Raw genomic sequence first — 19789 nt, forward strand, 5'->3', positions numbered from 1 at the left:
CCATGAGTTTCCTTGTGCAGGACCCAATATGGAGTCCCTGAAAGTAGCAATAAGAGACACAAGTGATATTAGAATAAAATGTTATTCTAACTTCTTCTTGAGGAAACCAAGGCCCAGGAAGTTATGCCTTTGGCCTGGAGAGCAAAAAGGAAGAGGAATCATACTGGACATTCACACTCTGAAAGAGACTGCCAGGAGCATCTCCCTCTTTGTTAACATTAATGTACATGGGAATATGGATATTCTTTTGAAAACAGACAAAGACTCCAAAAAATTAAGAATGTATAACATTTAAATTTTGAAGGAATGATAGGAAAAGTTCCTAAACCCATTGAACTTTTTAAAGTACAATTTCCTCTCTTTTACCTCCCCACGCAGAATTGGCAACCAAATCCGCGAATTTTCCCTCAGAAGTGCTTGGCAACAACCACGCACAGTTACTTCTTCCATCATCAAAATTCCTTCTTTGTCCCTCTTCTATTTCATTTACTCTTCGTTGGTAGAAATGGAGTAGCTGAGGGAATTGAAGAAATTTGACTAAAGGGAAGTTGATTTGGTGATGCATTTATTATCTATACATCTATGTAGTTCTCTGTCTCAGTGTACAGCGTGTTGCTGGCCTTACTGATGTAAAAATGGTTTTCAGGATTATCCTAACCCCTTCCTAAGCCAACTCAATGGTACAAAGCTATTGGTCATCTCGTGGTATTAACATGTTTCAGAGAGTATTCATAATTATCTAGACCCTATCTCAAACAGTATTTTGTTAGCTTCAGACACTTCAAACCAGGATCTACACTCCTATTCTGGATTTTAAAAAATGGAACCTTTAACATTTTCTATCTCTAAAACCCTACTAAAGTAATAGTTTTGTTGTGTTGCATTGTGTTTGGTTTTGATTTGCTTTTAGGCATAAATCCACAAAGAGGAAGAGAATGGAAAAGGAGACAATAGGGAAATATTTTGCAAGCTGGAAATTAAATGGAAGAGTAGTGAGAAGTGATTTAGTAGACTAGAGAGAGTTAAATCAAATTTAAAAAGCTGAGAATCAATTAAAACAGATGACACTAAAAAACCCCCCAAAGCTAAGGAATTGGCAGCTCTAGGTGCCTCTGAACATAAAGGTAAAGGAGAAGGTAAAATTACAAGGATTGGTTCTAATTTGTTCAAGAAACAATAAAACGCAAATGAAAACCACAGTGAGACACTAGCACACACACACCAGAAGGTCACAATTAAAAACACTGGTATCAACAATACTTTGTCAGTAATGTTGAACATCTGGATACATTGCTGTGTTACTCGAGAAAATCAACTTAGAGGAGGAAAGATTTATTTGGCTCTTGGTTTCAGAGGTTTTGGTCCATGGTCATTTTGCCCCAACACTGCAGGGCTGAGGTGAGGCCAAACATAATGGAGGGGGGAAGCAAAGATGCTCACCCCATGGTTGTCAGGAAGCAGAAAAAGAGAGTCAGAGAGGAAGGGGCTGGGGACTTGGGTGTCTTAGGGTACCTTGGCCCCATACTCTAAATTTCCATCACCTCTCAACAACAACATCAGATTATGAATCATCACTGGGTTAACCCATTTATGAAGTTACAGCCCTAATGATCCAGTCACCTTCCAAAAGTTTCATCTCTAAATACTGCTGCATTGGGAACCAAGCTCCCAATACACCAGCCTTGGGGGACATATTATATCCAAGCCATAGCAATTGCAGAAGAGAATTTAAAACAGTAAAACTACTTTGGAAGAAGAGCTGACAGTTTATAAAACTAAACATCTAATAACCTGGAAAGTCCACTCTTAGGTTTTTATCCAAGGAAACAAAAAATGTCTTAAGAAAAAAAAGATGTGTTCAAGATGTTCATAGCACATTTATACCTTATAGCCCCAAACTGGAAATGTCCAATAAGAGAATAGATAAGAAAACTCTGATATATTCATATGGAAGAATGTTGTCTATTCCTGAAAAGGAATAAATTACTGCTTTATGAGAAACATAATACAGTGTGATCAAAATATACAATGAATGTTTAATTTTTTAAATTATTACAGCAAAAGATATGTTGTCATTAATCCCCCTCAAAATACCTTCACTTTGAGTACACTTATCTCATCATTCTTGCTACTTTCTGAAGCATTTCTGGAAGTCTTTTTATGTCCCTTGATGAGGTGTGATCAAAACTACAGCAAATGCTGCTGCCAAGTGCCATCCAATAGAAAGGCAAGCTTGCAAAACATTATGGTACGGCCCCATCCACCTATTCCCTGAATCTGGCACTGTGTGGCTTCTGGGTCTTCCCCCAAATCATAATGACCATGAAAGGTAAACATTTTGAGTGGATTTAGGAGACCAATGCAACCAGGACAGCATAACTAAAGACACTCAGAAGAGAGAACTTCCAGAACTGCTTCAGAAAGTGGCAAGAGCAATGGGATAATTACATGTGAAGTGACAGGGAGTGATTTCAGGGTACTGTAATGGAATGTTTACTGTAATCATTTTTTAAATTTAAACTGTAATTTAATTTAAACACTCATATTTTTATCACACTTCATAGGTGAATCTCAAAAGCAGTGTGCTTTGTGAAACTTTTCATTTATATGAACATCTGAAACAGTCAAAAATAATTGGTGGTGGGAAAAAAGTCACAGACAATTGCCTCTGGAGGGATGAGGCTGGATTGACTGGGAAGGAGCATAGGGTACTTTCTCATGGGATGGCAGTGTTCTGTATCACGATAAGGGTTTGGGGAACACAGATCTATGAATTTCTGAAAACTCAGAGATTGGACTTAAGATTTCTCTCTTTCATGGTATGTAAATTTTATATCATAAGAAAAGGCTTAAACAAGTACTGAAGTCATAGTTTGCATGCTTAAATACTTATGAAGTGCCCTGATGCCTACAGTTCACTTGGAAATGCATCAGAAAATGAGATCAATTGATAATGAACAAAGAGATGGGTAGATGGACAGGATGTGATAAATCAAGGACAATAAAATGTTAATAAAGAACACAGGTGGTTAGTATGCCAGTGTTCTCTATAAAATTTTCTTTCAACTTTTTGTGTGTTCAAAAGTGTTGATAATAAAATGGTAGGGAAGGCGGAAAGACCCCTACTCTGTTCATCCAACAGAATATCCTCTCTCAATCTAGAAGAAAAATGGTATGTCCTATTCAGTAGCATATAAAAGAGAGGGCCTTTGAATGAGATCCAAAAGACAATTGAGGGAGATAGTACTTTAATGAAAATGAAGACTAATAAAATGAAGATTAATAAAATTAATATTAATTAATTATATTAATTAATTAATATTAATAAAAATGAAGATTACATATACTACAGGTGGAGAACCCCCTTTCTTTCCCATCCCTATTCTTTCATTTGTCATCCAAAATTCTGGCAAAAACCTTCCAATTCCCTGCCAGTTATTGGAGAAGTCCTCTCTGGGGAGCATGACTAACCAGTAAGGAAAGACATAAGAATACAGACAATATGGTTCACCAACTATTGGCAAACTAGCACACCTCAGAGTGTAGCTCACTGTTGGCAGTCCCCTTCCATGCTCCCATTTGGTTGTTTTGTTTGGTTTGGTTTGGTTTGGTTTGGTACTGGGAATCCAACTAGGGACCTTACGCCTGCGAGTAAGGTGGCAGAACCACTGAGCTAAATACGTTGCCCTCCCATTTGGTTTTGAGTCTCTTTTCCCTCTCCTTTTCATGCCCTTCCTCCTCTTCTTCCTCTCTCCCTCCACTTTTCTCTCTCAAACATACCCCACAATACACATCATCAAAACATCCAAGGATGCTCAGACATCTGAGGAAAGTTTCCATGATGAGAAAAGGAGAAAAGACAAACAAACAACTTAGAAGAACAAGACCCAACAAAGAGAAGAAAAACATCCTCAAAATTAGCATTAACCCTGTTAAAGATGTTCCACATATAAATCAGAGAGCAATCAGAGAGCAAAAAGAGCTCTTTGGAATTAAAAATACAAAATCAGAAATAAAAATCTTCAAATAAAAAGTGGGATATAAAATCAAGAAAAGCCCCCAGAAGATAAAGCAGTTAGATAAGGAAATGTAAAATAGAAAATGAAACAGTAGGGAAATCAGAAGGTAAGTTCAACAAACAAATAAAAATTCTAGAAGAAGACACTAGAAAACTCAGAGAGATAGACACCAATGCACAAAGTTAAAAATTCTCCAAAGATAGAGACAAATGACTGAGAAGAGAAAAAAAATTATAATATCTCATAAAAGAATAAAGTAGTCAGCAATGTTTTTGGAATTCTCAGCCTCAACACTGGAAACCAGAAGAAAATAGAGCTAGTCTTCAGTAGTCTGAAAGAAAAATGTAGAAGGGAAAGGAAAGAAGGGAAAGGAAAAATTATGAGAAAAGAAAAAAAATGGAAATGAAGTCCATGTAAATAGGGAAGGGCGGAAGGAGTGAGGGGCCCACACGGAATGGGGAAAAATAAGAACCAAGATACATCATGTACAGGTACAAGCACCCAATGATAAATGTAAACGTGCTGTATACCTAAAATGTACCAATAAAAGGATTTAAGAATTTTTTTAAAAGTGTAGAGTTCCATATCTGAACAAACTATCAATCAGATTCCAGCCCCCCCCCAAAAAAAATTTTTTTTGGCATTTTGTGTTCTTTTTTCAGAAAGCTACAGGAGTAAAACGGAAAAGAGAAAGCCAACAGCAGAGAGGGTAAAATGACCCTTCAGGATGACAATGAAAGAAAATCACAGAATGATCCTCTGTGCCTGAAGAAAAGAAGCAACCTGTCCCCAGTCAGAAACTCATTCTTCCTATTCCACAGAAGTTCTGACAGCTACAGGAATGGCCCTGTTAGGAAGAGAAAATGGCTAGACTACTTCATTGGTACAACATCAAGAAGAGATTTTAACAATTGGCAAAGACATTTAGGGTTGAATTAGTGGTAAGTGAGTACATGGACTAACAAAGCAAAAATAAAAAACTAAAACTAAATCCCAGGGCAGGGCTGAAAGTCTATAGCAAAGTAAAAGTAATTGTAGTTGGTTATTGCCTCAGCTGTGGATAGCATCTACATGAGCTTAATAATCTAAATACTGACTATTGATCCAACTAAAATTGCACTATTGAAAAAGGTAGCATAAGAAGGGTGTGTGATGGCTTTGGGGTTCAGGGAGAAGAGAGCCAAATCCTCATCCTTTGTGACAGGAAGCCAACACACAATGGCCCAAACTGAAAAGGACAGGATAGTCAGGCAAACACATCTTACAGAAATGAGAGATGAAGACCAGCATGGTTAGACTGGATGGTTACTACCTCTAGAATGTGGAAGATGAGGCAGAGGAGTGTTGAGCCCTGCCGGAGGTTTTTTGCTAACAAATCTTGATGAATTATCTCACTCATTAATCTATGTACATGGAAAACTCAGATGCAGATTTAAATGTTCAAAGAGCCATTTGTTGACTGACTCTTTCCGAGAGGATAATGTCTTTAGTTCGGCATTCAAAGCCTTCCATAATTTTTCCTCTTCTCCTCCATATCAGTTTCATGGCCTCACCCTCTCCACAGGAAGACCACATTGCATTTCTCTCAGTGTTTTCAAATATTATGGCCTTGGCAGCTCGCTGTGCCTATGCAGATCAAGACCCTCACTGTAGTCATCTTATCTCTGTTTCCATTCCAACCTCTGTCCTCCCAAAGCCCCTTGTTCATTCTCATGCCACAGCACCAGGCAGCACATGTGTGGCTCCCATCTCTGCAGGTTTACCACCCCACCCTCAGCCTCAACTAAACTACTAAAGCGAAGACATGTACTCAGTGCCTGGTCTGTAGCAGAGGCTCAATAAATATTTATGATGCTAAATTAATACAAGTGCCTAGTAGGGAAGGCACCCCATGAAGCCAGGGACTCTAGGAGAAAAATTAAGAGATACATTGACTTTTAACAACATCTATAGTTTGTCAAAGTTAACCAACGTTATTTGGTTTCTTTTTGTGAAGAACCAGTAGCCCCAAAGCCATAGGTCTGATCAAATGAATTGAAACATTTCTGCCCCCCAAAAAGCATTTTTGAAGACTATCTATGCTTACCGTTTGCCACAGATCATTATTTTATAGAGGAGCATAGATTCTTCAGTCCAGAGCTGAGTGATTACAAAAGGAAAGGGGGAGGAACCTGTGTGAGGGACAGGAAGGAAAGGAAGGGGACCAGAGAGAGAGGAAATGAGAAACGTGAAATGCCAAAGAAGGATTTCCAAAAAGACATTCTAAGTTTTCCTATGTTGTACATACAATGATCCTCACCATGTCTCTACAAAATATTCAATAAAATCCACATTATTCAGCAAAGCTTCTGGGGTTGTGTATTCCAGAGATTAAAGAAATAACGAATCTGAACCCGAAGTTGGTTGTGGGGTGACTCTAGAGACCACCTAACGAGTGCAGTCCCTTCTCTGTACGTCACTACTCCTGAGCAGCCACAAAGACCAGCAAAGTTGAGAATTGCAGCGATCCTCCAAATGCTACTGACAGGCTGTTGATGGCAGTCGTAGTTTCTTAAAGAATTCATTAAATCAGATGTTTCAATTTGACTATCCATTTAGATATATTCAATGTTTTTAAAGGTAAGGTTAAAGGTCAGTGACATTGAGGTATGTGGTGAGAAACACCTTAGCAATTTGCCTGGGAGTAGCAAAAAAAAAAAATCATTAACATAGGGATAAAAGAAAGAAGATTCTAATTTCATAAATGGATTCAAGCTGTTCCCATACCCTTTCATCTTGGTGCTGTTTCTAATTAATTTAGCTACATTGCCACTGCCAACATCTCAGGGCCTCAGTTGCCTTTTCTGGAAGGGAAGAATTTAAAATTGATGATCTCTGAACTTCCACACAACTCTCGATTCTTTAAATTTCAGGAGATGGAGCCATCCCCTAAATACAAATATAATTATTCACAGAATACTATCCCTGATTTCAATTCAGTAAGAGTCAACTGTTGTGTAATGACTAAAAATACATTTTACAGCAATTGTCAAGAAAAGAACAGAATGAAAATAATCCCTCTTCTTTTTCCTGTTGAAGCCAGCTCCCAAGACAACCTCCAATTTTACTGCCAAACTCACTTAGTCATCAGATATTCAGTACCCCAGCAAAATCCATTCACTCCCTGATTATGCTATGAAACTTAAGGCCATCCAGAAAAGCGACAAGGAAGAGATCGTGTTTTGTTCACCAAAACACTTCAAATTAAGCCATCACATCCTAAAATAGTGGATTAGACTCATCCATCAAGACTTCTTCCTGAAGCATGCAAATGCACAATACTTGTTTAGAAGTGAAGTGTCAATTACTGTGCAGATACAAAAATGATTAATAGCTAAGGCCTAATAAGACACCTGTTAATTTCCCTTTTTTTAGCTTAGCTACTTTCAATTCATAAGAGTTGCATGACACAAACAACGTTTTGCTGACAGTTCCATGTGTGCTGAAGCAGTGATAGCATTCAAACTAAAATGGGCTTTCAGATATTTCCATCCACTTCTTAAAAATACACTGTAAGAATTACAGTATTAACCATAAATGAATGGCTGCCCCGCCTCTCAAATGAGATACAGAAATAGCACTAAGTCCGTCAGAGAAAAAACAGCTTCCCATCACTGCTACAGCTAAATGGGAATGAAGATGAGTTCCTAGAAGAGCCCATAAATAGAATCTGATATCTTCCTGGCATGGAAAAATCCCTGTGAAGGACAGGAGATTCTCTCCTTTGGGGATTTTAGAATCGCAAATTTGACAGTTTGTATCTATATTAATTAGGATATATTAACTAGAAGAATCATACCAATAGGACAGATTTCACAAGTCCTTTTGTATTTGACATAGGAATGTACATTATTAAACATTAAGAAGCCTTACTCAAGGTGAGCATGACCATAGCAAGTATCAAAGTGGAATTTCGCAATTTGCCAAATTAACCCAAACAATTTAAATTAAATAAGTTTATATTGTCCTTTATGGTCTGTGTTCTATGAAAAAGAAGTTATTTGTGTGTTAGGAAGTTATTCCTGAACACAGTAAAGTGTATTGCTTTAAAAAGCCTTTTGGACTAACTATAGCTAATTCAAAACCAGAATGGTAAAATTATTTATATATTCACAATTTTTAAAATGTTCTCTTCTGAGCTTAATTAGTATGCTTTTAGAAATCTCTTTCCAAATTTAGATCCTGCAATTCACAATGAACAAGAATGACATTCTCTTTTCAACAAGAAAAGTAAATGAAGATGAATCAGAATACAGATGGAATACTATTTTGTACTCCCTTTCATTTTTTAAATGAAGACTTTAAGTAAATTGTATCAGCCATTGATATGATATATTTTTAATAATTTTCCTTATAGACACATTAAGAACAAAACAATTAACCATTTGTGGTCTTCCCATTTGTATCAACATTGGCATTTGAGAAGAATTGAGGCACATCTTTGTATTACTGATGTGGGGTCTAGATGACTTCTAGATCATTTAAGTCATCCCCTCATTTAACATGTGGGAAACTCACCCATTGCTTATGTTTACATTTATCTTTTTAAAATACTTACACTTATAAATTATCTTCATATTTTGATGCCAAGATCTCAACATCATTTATTTTACTCTTTTAAAGAATCTCATGTCCTGTTCAATAGCAGTCTATCTTGAGGTTTATTCTAGTATGCATCAAAGCACTGTAAATAAGAAAGAAAGAATTAAAATAAAAATCATGAACTACATACTACCACTGTCTACTCTTGTGCATAGAATATAGAAAAACACCCAAACCTTGAGAAAACAATCCAAAAATTCATTTGGAACAAGAAGAGACCCAGAACTGCAAAAGCAATTCTAGGTAACAGAGACATGGCAGGGGATATTACAACCCCCAACTTGAAACTATACTACAAAGCTACTGTGATAAAAATAGCATGGTGCTCACAAAGAAACAGACCTAAAGACCAATGGAACATATTAGAAGATACAGAAACAACTCCAGGTACACTCAGCCACCTCATCCTTGACAAAGGAGCCAAACACCCTTACTGGAGGAAAGATAGTCTCTTTAATAAATGGTGCTGGAGAAATTGGGTTTCAACTTGCCAAAGACTAAAACTAGACCTATATTTCTCACTATGCACTAAACTAAACTCGAAATGGATTAAAGATCTAAATATAAAAACAGAAATGTTGAACTGGCTGGAACAGAGGTTAGGTAGAATTCTTGAAGACATTGGGGTAGGAAAAGACTTTATGAACAAAACCTCAGTTGCCTGTGAACTAGCACAAACAATCAACAAATGGGATCTCTTTTTACTAAAAAGCTTCTGCACAGCAAGAGAAACCACCAGCAGTATGAAGAGACAATGCACAATGTGGGAAAAAATTTTCACCAGTGGTCCTTCAGACAAAGGTCTACTATCTCAAATCTATAAAGAACTTAAAAAGATCAGACCTCCCAAATTTAAAGACCCAATCCAAAAATGGGCGTCTGAAATGAACACACATTTCTCAGACAAAGAAACAGACATGACAAATAAACATATGAAAAAATGTTCAACATCACTGGTCATTTGAGAGATGCAAATGAAAGCAATGCTGAGATTCCACCTCACTCCAGAAAAAACGGCTGCTATCATGAAATCAACCAACAACAAATGCTGGAGGGGCTGTGGGGAAAGAGGAACACTGCTCCACTGCTGGTGGGAATGTAGACTGGTGCAACTACTCTGGAAATCAGTATGGAGACACCTCAAAGAACTAGGACTAGAAGTCCTATTTGACCCAGCTATTCCCCTGCTGGGTATCTTCCCCAAAGAATTAAAAAGATCATACCACAGTGATATATGTGAACCCATGTTCATAGCAGCACAATTTGTAATAGCTAAAACTTGAAAACAGCCCAAATGCCCATCAACTGGAGACTGGATCAAGGAAATGTGTTTTTTTTTTTAATTAAAATGGAGTACTACTCAGCCATCAAAAATGAGAAATTAGAGACATTTATTGCTAAATGGATGCACATTGAGGTGGTACTCTTAAGTGAAATAAGTAGGACACACATGTGTAAATACTGAATAGTTTCTCTAGTGTGAGAAACTGAAAGTGTAAATAAGGACTAAAAGGTATAATAGATAATGTGAAATAGGAAGAAAAGGGACAAAGGGGATGGGGAAGTGGGAGGAGTAGGGGAAAGGAAAGAAGGGAATGGAATTACTATGAGAAAATGAAAAAATGGAAACAAAGTCTTTGTAAATACGGAGGACTGGAGGGGTTGAAGGGAGGGCAGGGGAAGGAGGAGAAAATAAGAACCAGGAGGATATGTAAAGATGCATATCTCCAATGATGAATGTCATTATATTGTACACCTAAAATGTACCAGTAAAAGGATATACAAAAAAAAAGAACAGAAAAACACCCCCAAAATAATGATTGAATGAATCAACATCACTGAAGAAAGCAGTAGAGCATCTTCAAATAAACTATTCAGGGACCCATAAGACAAAGTCTAAGTCTCAATTTACCACCAATTTAATGTTACCCTGAGCTAGTCACAATCTTTCTGGTTTGCAGACTATTCAACTGTTATTTTTTAGATTTAGATAACATTTGTATAGATTGCCTATCTTCCTGCCACTACCTTAAGGACTTTAAATGCAATAATTAATTTAATTCTCACAATAATCCTATAACCAGGACCAGCTCCTGAGACAGTGGTACCAGGTGTCACATGCAGAAAAGTCTTATTCTTGGTTTAATACTCTACTGCCATCATCTATAAATTTGAACAAGGGGTCCATTATTTTCATCTCATTGAAATCTGCAAATTATGTAACTAAAAACCACTATCATCTCTATTTTACAGATGGAGAAAGTAAGGCAAAGAGGATTAATTAACTTGCCTAAAAGCTGCTCATTATTGGAGCCAGGTTGAAAACCCAGGCCATGACTGTGTCTACTGCACTTAGGAGAGACCTTGGAAGCCATTCCCTGACAGTTCTACAATCCCAACTGAGGTCCTTTACTAAAAAGAATGTTAATTTCATTCTTCCCCCTTTTCATCAATGCTTTTTATAGTTGCAGAATTGCAGTGGATACAGCAAGAGATGCATTCATAAACAAGCCAAATTTGAAAAAAGAATTGCTTAGCTAAATGAAAGGTGAGAGGGTTTTAAATGGTTGTGGCAGGGGCTTAGCTATTTAAATGATGAGCTAAACATGATACCTTTGGGCCTATTTCAGACTCTGATCCCCAAATTAGAGCTTTTAGGAGTGGGATCTAAAAACTTACATGGGGAAGACCAAGTTAGCCAGGAATGGTGAACTGCAGCAGAGGCGGGACACATCAAAGAAAACGCTCTACAGTGCCTTTGATAGATGTGAAAACAGCTCAGCTGCTCTCTTGTCCAATGGGCAAACATAAATAAAAGGTTTGCATCAGCTGAGGATCAAATACTAAGGAAAAGAGGGCTCTAAGTCAAAGGTCAAGTCCCCCAGGGAGAGAAGCCTCTGGCCTCCTGTGACTCTCAGATCCCTGTCCAACCTTCCCATCCCCAGCTTCTAACTAAGGTGATCACGAGGGTTGCACTTTGACTAAAATCTATCAGTTCAAGGGAATAGAGTAGGGACCTTCCCAATTAATCCAGGGTGGGATTCATAATATAGACATTATTTAGATTTCCATCTTCACTCTGCTTTTGATGTTTCAAGATCAGAATAAATCTTCTGTTTATTGCAAAATTAAACTGCAATATCGGCCAATGGGAAAAAACGCACACATGCACCTAAGCTTGGTCCTCTAAGGAGAACCATGGAAGCTACTGCTGTAAACCAAGCACACTCTTCATTGCCAAATGCCTTTGCCCAATTCAGACTAGAACTATGTCTGAACCATGAGCAACAATGAATCCAGTAAGTAATAGAGAATTAACCATTATTTGAAGAGGAGTGGTTTTAAAGAACCTTAGATTTCCCTGACAATATTTCCTTATTGGATTAATTAAAGCCAATAGGACTGCATAGTCCTATAATATAGACTATTATAATTTTCTGATTGACTGATAAGGGCCTCTATGCCTGTTAATATTTAACCAGTTAGCTAGTCAGAGACTCCTTAGGAGGATCCTCAACCTCCTCCCTGCACAGATGGACCAAAGGTCAAGTGAAAATTCCCAAAGAGACTTTGTGGATCCCAAATCTATTCTGCACTTGATTTTTATGGGATAACCTGTCCCTCAAGTCAGGCCTAGAATTCTTTTCAGTGGAAGCATTGTTCTGTGTGAAATCAGAATATAGATACACTAACCCTAGAAGAGCAAAGTAGAAGGTGCCCACATTGGAGCTATGGCTGCCACAAGGAAGCCTGTCTTACTTGGATTTCTAAACACAGAAACAGCACGATTCACTGTCTACATTAGCACACTTTACTATTCCCAGTAACTCTTTTTTATTTTTTTATTACTATATCCTTGTACTACATAATGATTACATTCATCACAGGGAGTTGGTATATGCATATAATACATCTTCATTGTTTTTACTTCCCCTCCCAGCAACTCTTGATTAGGAAGACGTAGTTGCAAATCACTTGTGTGTTTCAGGAAATTTCTAGAAATTTGTTTATCCAATTATTAGATTTCTCACTAGTTTTCATTAGAGAAAAAATCAGAATTGGTTCACCAAGTGATTGTTTATGCATCATGACTGGTTTCACAACTCTGTCTTTGACCATGAGCTGTCATAAAAAAGGTTTGTCCTATCTCAATCAATGCCTACCACATAGAAAAACAAGCCTTAAAACAGACCTGTTGATATAGAAAATTTAAACTATAGGTTAGTTATTAAGGTAGCTGAAGTAGAATAAGTAATCTGTTCCTTTAAGATTTATCTTTCCTGTAACTCTTACTGTTTAAGGTGATGGCTAACTGAACCTTTGACCTGTAACCTAACTGTAGATAACATTTAACCTGGAGAAAAGCAAAGTAGAAATGTTTGGGTAGTTTACAATGTATGTGTTTTAGGCGCCATCTGTTTGTTATATGTTTGTTATATGACTATAACCATTAACAGGAACTAGTTGTAAAAGAGAAATGGAAATTTTACTGACTAGGACCACCAGGAATGAGGTAATGGCTAAAAGAAGCTATAAATGGAAATGTTAAAACAAAGGACGGGGCAGACATTGATCAGATGAGTTTCTGGTGGTCCCCCTTGCTAGCGAGTAAAAGCTTTGGTTTTTTACCCAACTTCTGTGTCTCTGTACATGTCTTTCCGCGATTCCAGAACACTGTAAGTATTCCACTTTTGTCCTGGCTCCGAGAAAATGCTTAGACTCTGCTTTGCATTATCAACACTTTTTAAAGTTGAGAAATCTGTTCCAGTGGTCAGCAATCAGTACTCCCTTTCCATTAGCAGCTGCAATTCGTGTGTCTCCGGTGAACACAAAAATGCCAAGCAAAAAGCATCTGGGTACAAGGAAGGGCTTAGATTCCACAGGAGCTATAGAAAGCATTGGTGCAGGGCTTTTTCCCCACTGAGTTGAGAGAAGACCTGAGCATTACAGAACCCACTTGAGCCTCTAGGGATCTGCAGACCTCCAGGAAGATGGTCTCCCTTTCTTCAAGAAATTACCTTTTTTACCATGTGGCTAGAAAAATGTAAGAGAAAAGGAAGCTTTTCCTTCAGGTGTCCCAGCATTGGATTATACCTGCCTATATCCCTTCTGCCTGCCCATGAGACTTGGCTGTCAACGCTTGGAGACCAAAATAGGCAGAACTACACCCCTGTGAATGGACAAAAACAGAGACACACATAGAGGCTCAACAGAAAGAAACAAAGGAGATGGGGAGAGAGATCAGATTGTTTGGATTTAGCACATGCCGAGAGAGATACAGATGGAGAATGCCTAGGGAAAACAATGAAGGAAGTTCAAATTCAATCCAAGAACAACCTGAAGCTAAAAATTGTAATTTTCCAACTAACATTGCATGAGATGCGCTGGCAGAAAAGAAAGGCATATTGAGGGCCCAAAATAGTGATAGACAATATCTAATAGAATAAACATCTTGAGGCATGAAGCAAAAATACAGATAGGAAGCACAAAGGAAAAGGATTTTGAAGGGAAATGGCTGGCTGCAGTCCTTAAAGACTGTATTCAAATCATCTACCACATAAATCATAACAAGCACTCCAAGGCACCAAAGAAGACATGAAAAAGGGAAAAAGAACTGAAAGACAGATGATCAGACAGATAGATAAAATACCCACATATATGGTGATAATGCACATATAAATAATGATACAAGGTCTAGAAATGTGCACAAAATATTAATTAGAAAGTTTTTATGGTTACTAAACCATAAAAACAGCATCTAATTGCCTCAGAAAATCCCTAAAGATGGTGCTAGAATTAAAGCTATTTTACCAAAGAGGAAACTGAAGCATATAGCTGAGCATGGTAGCACATACCGGTAATCCCAGCACTCAGGAGGCTGAAACGGGAGAATTATTGTGAGTTTGAGGCCAGTCTGAGCTACACAGTAAGTTCAAGACCAACCTGGAACACATAGGAAGAAGAGAAATCCTGTCTCAAAAAAAACAAGAAAAAACCAGAAAGGAGAGAGGAAGGGAGGAAGGAAGGAAGGAAGGAAGGGGGAAAAACAAAAACAAGAGGGAGCCAGGGAGGGAGGGAGAAGATAAAAAAAGACACAGAGTGATTGAGTAACTGACATTACAAAGTCAGGAGGAGGGGCCTAGGATTTAGCTCAGTGGTTCCGCTGCCTGCCTCAAAAGCCCAAGGTCCTGAGTTCGATCCCCAGTACCAAAAAAAAAAAAAAATCAGGAAGTGGCAAGTATAGGATTCGTTCTCACATAATCTGGCTCCAAAATTTTTTACATACAAAATCCCCAGATTAACCTCAAATAGGGGCTCTTAAAGAGGAAAAAAGAAACATACAGAAGGGGAAACTGTAAGAGAAGTATAGAATCAAAGGTTTGCAACTATTTCACCCAGGGATTGGAACTGGGGGTTGGAGCTGGGGGATAGTAAGATGGACAGTAAAGGTCCCAGAGGTGTCATTTGCTGGAAGGAAAAGCAGAGGCATAGTAAATGCACTCTGTAAAAGTCAGCTAATTAAGATGAGTGGGGAGCATAGCAATGTACAAAGGGCATCCTGATAAAGGGAATAATTGCTATCTTGATTTCTCTAATGGTATGGAAATATATGTCATATGAGAACCAAAAGGGAAAGATAAAATGGAAAAGCATAATAATTATATAGGGAAAAGGGGTAAACTGCAACTGGATCAAACCTATCGAAGAAAGGAAGAGAGAAAATAACAATATAAAAGACATAGCAAATATAAAATCAGATATAGTGAATAAAGTCTAATGTATCAATCATTAAACTACAAGGCAGAGACTGTCCAACCTGGCTAGACAGTATCTCCCCTTATCCAGACCCCCACTGAATGCCAGGAAATAGATGCAGTACTGAACCCATTTTTTTCCTGTGCACAGGTACCTGTGATAAAGTTTAACTCACAAATTAGGCATAGTTAAGAGATTAACAGCAATAACAACATATTACAACAGTATTGTGTAATACAAGTTACGTGAATGTAGTCCCTATCTCTTTCTCTTAAAATGCTCTGTTGTAACCATACTCAATTTTCTTCTTAAGATGATAATGAAGAGATGCAACGCCTATGTACTGAGATGAAGTGAGATGAGTGATGTCCTCAGAATGGCATGCAATTTAAAATATACGCATTGTTTACATCCAGAATTTTCCATGTGATATTTTGAGACTATTGTTGACTGTGGGTAGCTGAACCTGCTGAAAGCAAAACCACAAGTAAGTGGAGACCACTGAATCCTAATTGCAAAAATAAGATGTCTAAAACACGGTGATCCTCTATTAAGGCTGGAAGTATGCATCTAATTTCAATCCTCTCAAAAACTATAGCGAAAGAATTTTAATTAAAGGACACAGAGCCTTAAGGACAGGGAGAATTGGAAAGAAGGCAACACAAACCGAGCTTGGAAGGAAATCAAAGGTAAGAATGACAGATGGCGTAACACACTGGAGAATTTAAGGCATCAGTGGGGAAGGTGAAGAGCAAACGACATGTGCAATGCAGAATCCTCCCAAGGCTCCTGAATTCACTTCACCCTTGGAAAGGGCTGGAGTGAACTGAGAATCTACAATGAGAATGGCGTGAAATCTGCTCAAGACATTCAGGCCCTCCCATGCCTTTCTATCCTACAGCTCTTTCTTCACCACAGGAGAAAGTGATACCTTGTGCGCTAGAGAAGAGGAAAAAGAGGCTGTCTGAATACACCAGCCTGGAAACAGGGGAGGGTACGTGAAAGTGCATAGCGTTCCTGTCTTCCTCAATGCCACTGGTCAGGACTCATCCCTGAGTGAAAGACTGAGGATGATTCTTGGGAGAATCAGTCAGGAAAGTAGATTTAAACATGCTGATATATGGGAGGCTGGTGTGAGGAAAGGTGCTGTGGTTTGAATGTATCCCCAAAGCTCATGTATTGGAAACTTAACCCTCGATGCAACAATGATAAGAAGTCGGACCTTGAAGAGCTAATTAGGTCAGGAGGGTTCTGCCATTATGAATGGGTTAACAGCATTATCACAGAAGTGACTTTATTGCCAAGAGTGGTGTCTTATAGAGGATGAATTCAGTCTCTCCCCCATCCCTCCCCCTTCCTCTCTCTTCCCACAGGAAGAAGGCCTCTCTCACCAGCCCAGTTTTGGACATCCCAGCATCCAAAACCATGAGCCAACAAATTTCTGCTCGTTGCGAATCCCCAAGGCTCAGGTATTCTGTTACAGCCATATAAAACAGACTTAGACAAAGAGGTAAGGCAGAGCTCCCTACAAATCTGAGCAGCGGGATGACCTAGTCTACAAGTCCACCAGAACACTCAGAACTTCCAGCCAGCATCTCGGCTCCCCTCTCTTAAACAAGAGGAAACTCTCAAGGTATGTTTCCAACATGGAATACAAAACAGTGACTGAAGGAGACTGCCAAGAGTAAAGCAATACTCATTAAAATACATATGTTCCTATTTAAGAAAAGACATTGTGTCCAGGAAACAAGAATACTAAAAGAGAAACATTCAGAGAATGGTAAGCAGTTCTTTAAAAATAAGAACTTGGGCCCGGGGATTTAGCTCAGTGGCACTGCTCTTGCCTCATAAGTGCAAGGTCCTGAGTTCAATTCCCGGTACAAAAAAAAAAAAAAAGAACTTGAAAGCAGAAATGGAAATTAAGAACATGAGGGCCGGAGATTTAGCTCAGTGGTTCCTGAGTTTGATCCCAGGTAATGGAAAAAAAAAAAAAAAAGAACATGGATGCAGACATGCAAAACTCAATAGAAGGGGTGGAACTTATGGTTTAGGAACTACCTGAAAATAGAACAAAAAGGTACAGAAATGGGGCAATGGAAAGACAAAAAAGTAAGAAAGCTAGTTCTTCAACATCTGAATATAGTTGTAGAAAGTGCAAAAAGTGGAAAATATACTCAAATGAATGACTTCAGTTAAAATTTGTAATTAAGGTAAGTGGTATGAGGCATATGGTGGCAAAAACATGAATGTGTGTTAAGATAATAGATGTGATTCTTTTTTATTTATAGCAAATAGATTGATTCTGTGTTTAAATAAAATGTGGGGGAAGGGATTTAGCTCAGTGCCACCGCACCTGCCTTGCAAGTGCAAGGTCCTGAGTTCGATCGCCAGTACCAAAAAAAAAAGTGTGGTTGGTCCATATTGTAGTGGAAGACAGTAAAAATGCAAATAGGTACAAGTTGTAGAAGATTTGAAAACAAAGTGAATATATGTTCAGACTTACTGAAAGGAAAGAATGAACATCCCTAGTGTGATTCGATCCTATGCGTCTGTTCTCTGGGGCAGTAGCTGTTTATTTCCGGCCGCATTCTCTCCCACAGAAGTGCGTGCCACCACTCCATGGAAGATTCGATGGATATGGACATAAGCCCCTGAGACCCTAGAACTATCTTTTTGGCTGTGAACTAAAGGCAGACAAAGATTGTCACTTTAAGCTGGATAATGATGAAAATGAGCACCCGTTGTCATTAAGAATGGTCAGTTTAGGGGCTGGAGCAAAGCATGAATTGCACATTGTGGAAGCAGAGCCAATGAATTACAAAGGCAGTCCTATTAAAGTAACACCAGCAACTTTGAAAATGTCTGTACAGCTAACGGTTTGCCTTGGGGGCTTTGAAATTACATCACCTGTGGTCTTAAGGTTGAAGTGTGGCTCAGGGCCTGTGCATATTAGTGGACAGCACTTAGTGGCTGTCGAGGAAGATGCAGAATCAGAGGAGGAGGAGGAAGAGGATGTAAAACTCTTAAGTATATCTGGAAAGCAATCTGCCCCTGGAAGCAGTAGCAAGATTCCACAGAAAAAAGTAAAACTAGCTGCTGAGAATGATGAGGAGGAGGAGAAGGAGGAGGATGAAGACGATGATGACAATGATTTTGATGATGAGGAAACTGAAAAGAAAGCACCAGTGAAGAAATCGATATGAGATACTCCAGCCAAAAATGCACAAAGATCAAACCAGAATGGAAAAGACTCAGAACCATCAACACCAAGATCAAAAGGTCAAGAATCCTTCAAAAAACAAGAAAAGACTCAAACACCCAAAGGACCTAGTTCTGTAGAAGATATTAAAGCAAAAATGCAAGCAAGTATAGAAAAGGTGATTCTTTTCCCAAAGCGGAAGCCAAGTTCATCAATTGTGTGAAGCATTGCTTATGGATGACTGACCAGAGGCTATTCAAGATCTCTGGCAGTGGAGAAAGCCTCTTTTAGAAAACAATGTAAACAGTTTGTTACGATTTTCCATCTTACTTCATTTCTGTATGAGTTGATATCTGGCTATTTTTTTATAATGCCAGTGAGAACTTTCCCTACCATGTTTGATAAATGTTGTCCAGGTTCCATTGCCAAGAACGTGTTGTCCAAAATGCCTGTTTAGTTTTTAAAGAGGGAACACTACCTTTTGCTTGGTTTTAAGTGTATATGGAATGTTATCTTAGGACATAGTAGTAGTGGTGGTCAGACATGGAGATGGTGGGGAGACAAAAATATACATGTGAAATAAACTCAGTATTTTAATAAAGAAAAAAAAGAATGCACAAATTAAGTACATGATATAATAGCACTTTAAGCATCATTACACTGATAACCTTTTAAAAACAGCTAGCATCTCTTGTTGACAGAACTGCAGAACAGAACACATTGGTGCATTGCAGAATTACTGTCTTCCAGGAGAGCAATGAAATAACATCAGTAAAAATAAAAATCCCACTTGCCTTTAACCCAGAAGTCACATTCCTAGGAGACTGCACTATAAGAAATAAAAGCAGTAATATGAAGGATATATGTATAATATAGCTTTACTGGGCTCATTTTGCCTAAGGCCAGCTTGAGGTATAAATGTTTGTGTAATTTGCAATATATCCAGAAATGTAGAGTAATTATTACTTATAGACATATGAAGCTACTATACCAATTCTGAGTTGGGAGAAAGTGTACTATTCAATTTATATATGTGATTTATAAATCAAGAAATGGGGGCCTGGGGATTTAGCTCAGTGGTTCTGCTGCCTGCCTTGCAAGCCCAAGGTCCTGAGTTCAATCCCTGGTACCGAAAAAAAAAAAAAAAGAAATGAATTTTGGTAGAGTGAAACGT

At 38.2% G+C, this 19789-nt stretch overlaps 1 protein-coding gene and 1 pseudogene across 1 annotated transcript in view; one reads left to right on the forward strand and one right to left on the reverse strand.

Annotated features, from left to right (window-relative positions):
• The window catches only part of Map3k7cl (MAP3K7 C-terminal like), an 87482-nt gene that overhangs the window by 52922 nt on the left and 14771 nt on the right, over positions 1 to 19789 (reverse strand). The window lies entirely within an intron of this gene.
• LOC101703553 (nucleophosmin pseudogene) lies at positions 18036 to 18965 on the forward strand (annotated as a pseudogene).

Source organism: Heterocephalus glaber, unplaced genomic scaffold (assembly GCF_053883595.1).
Source record: "Heterocephalus glaber isolate CG9 unplaced genomic scaffold, H.glaber_assembly_v1.0 deba00000122, whole genome shotgun sequence".
NCBI lineage: Eukaryota > Metazoa > Chordata > Mammalia > Rodentia > Bathyergidae > Heterocephalus > Heterocephalus glaber.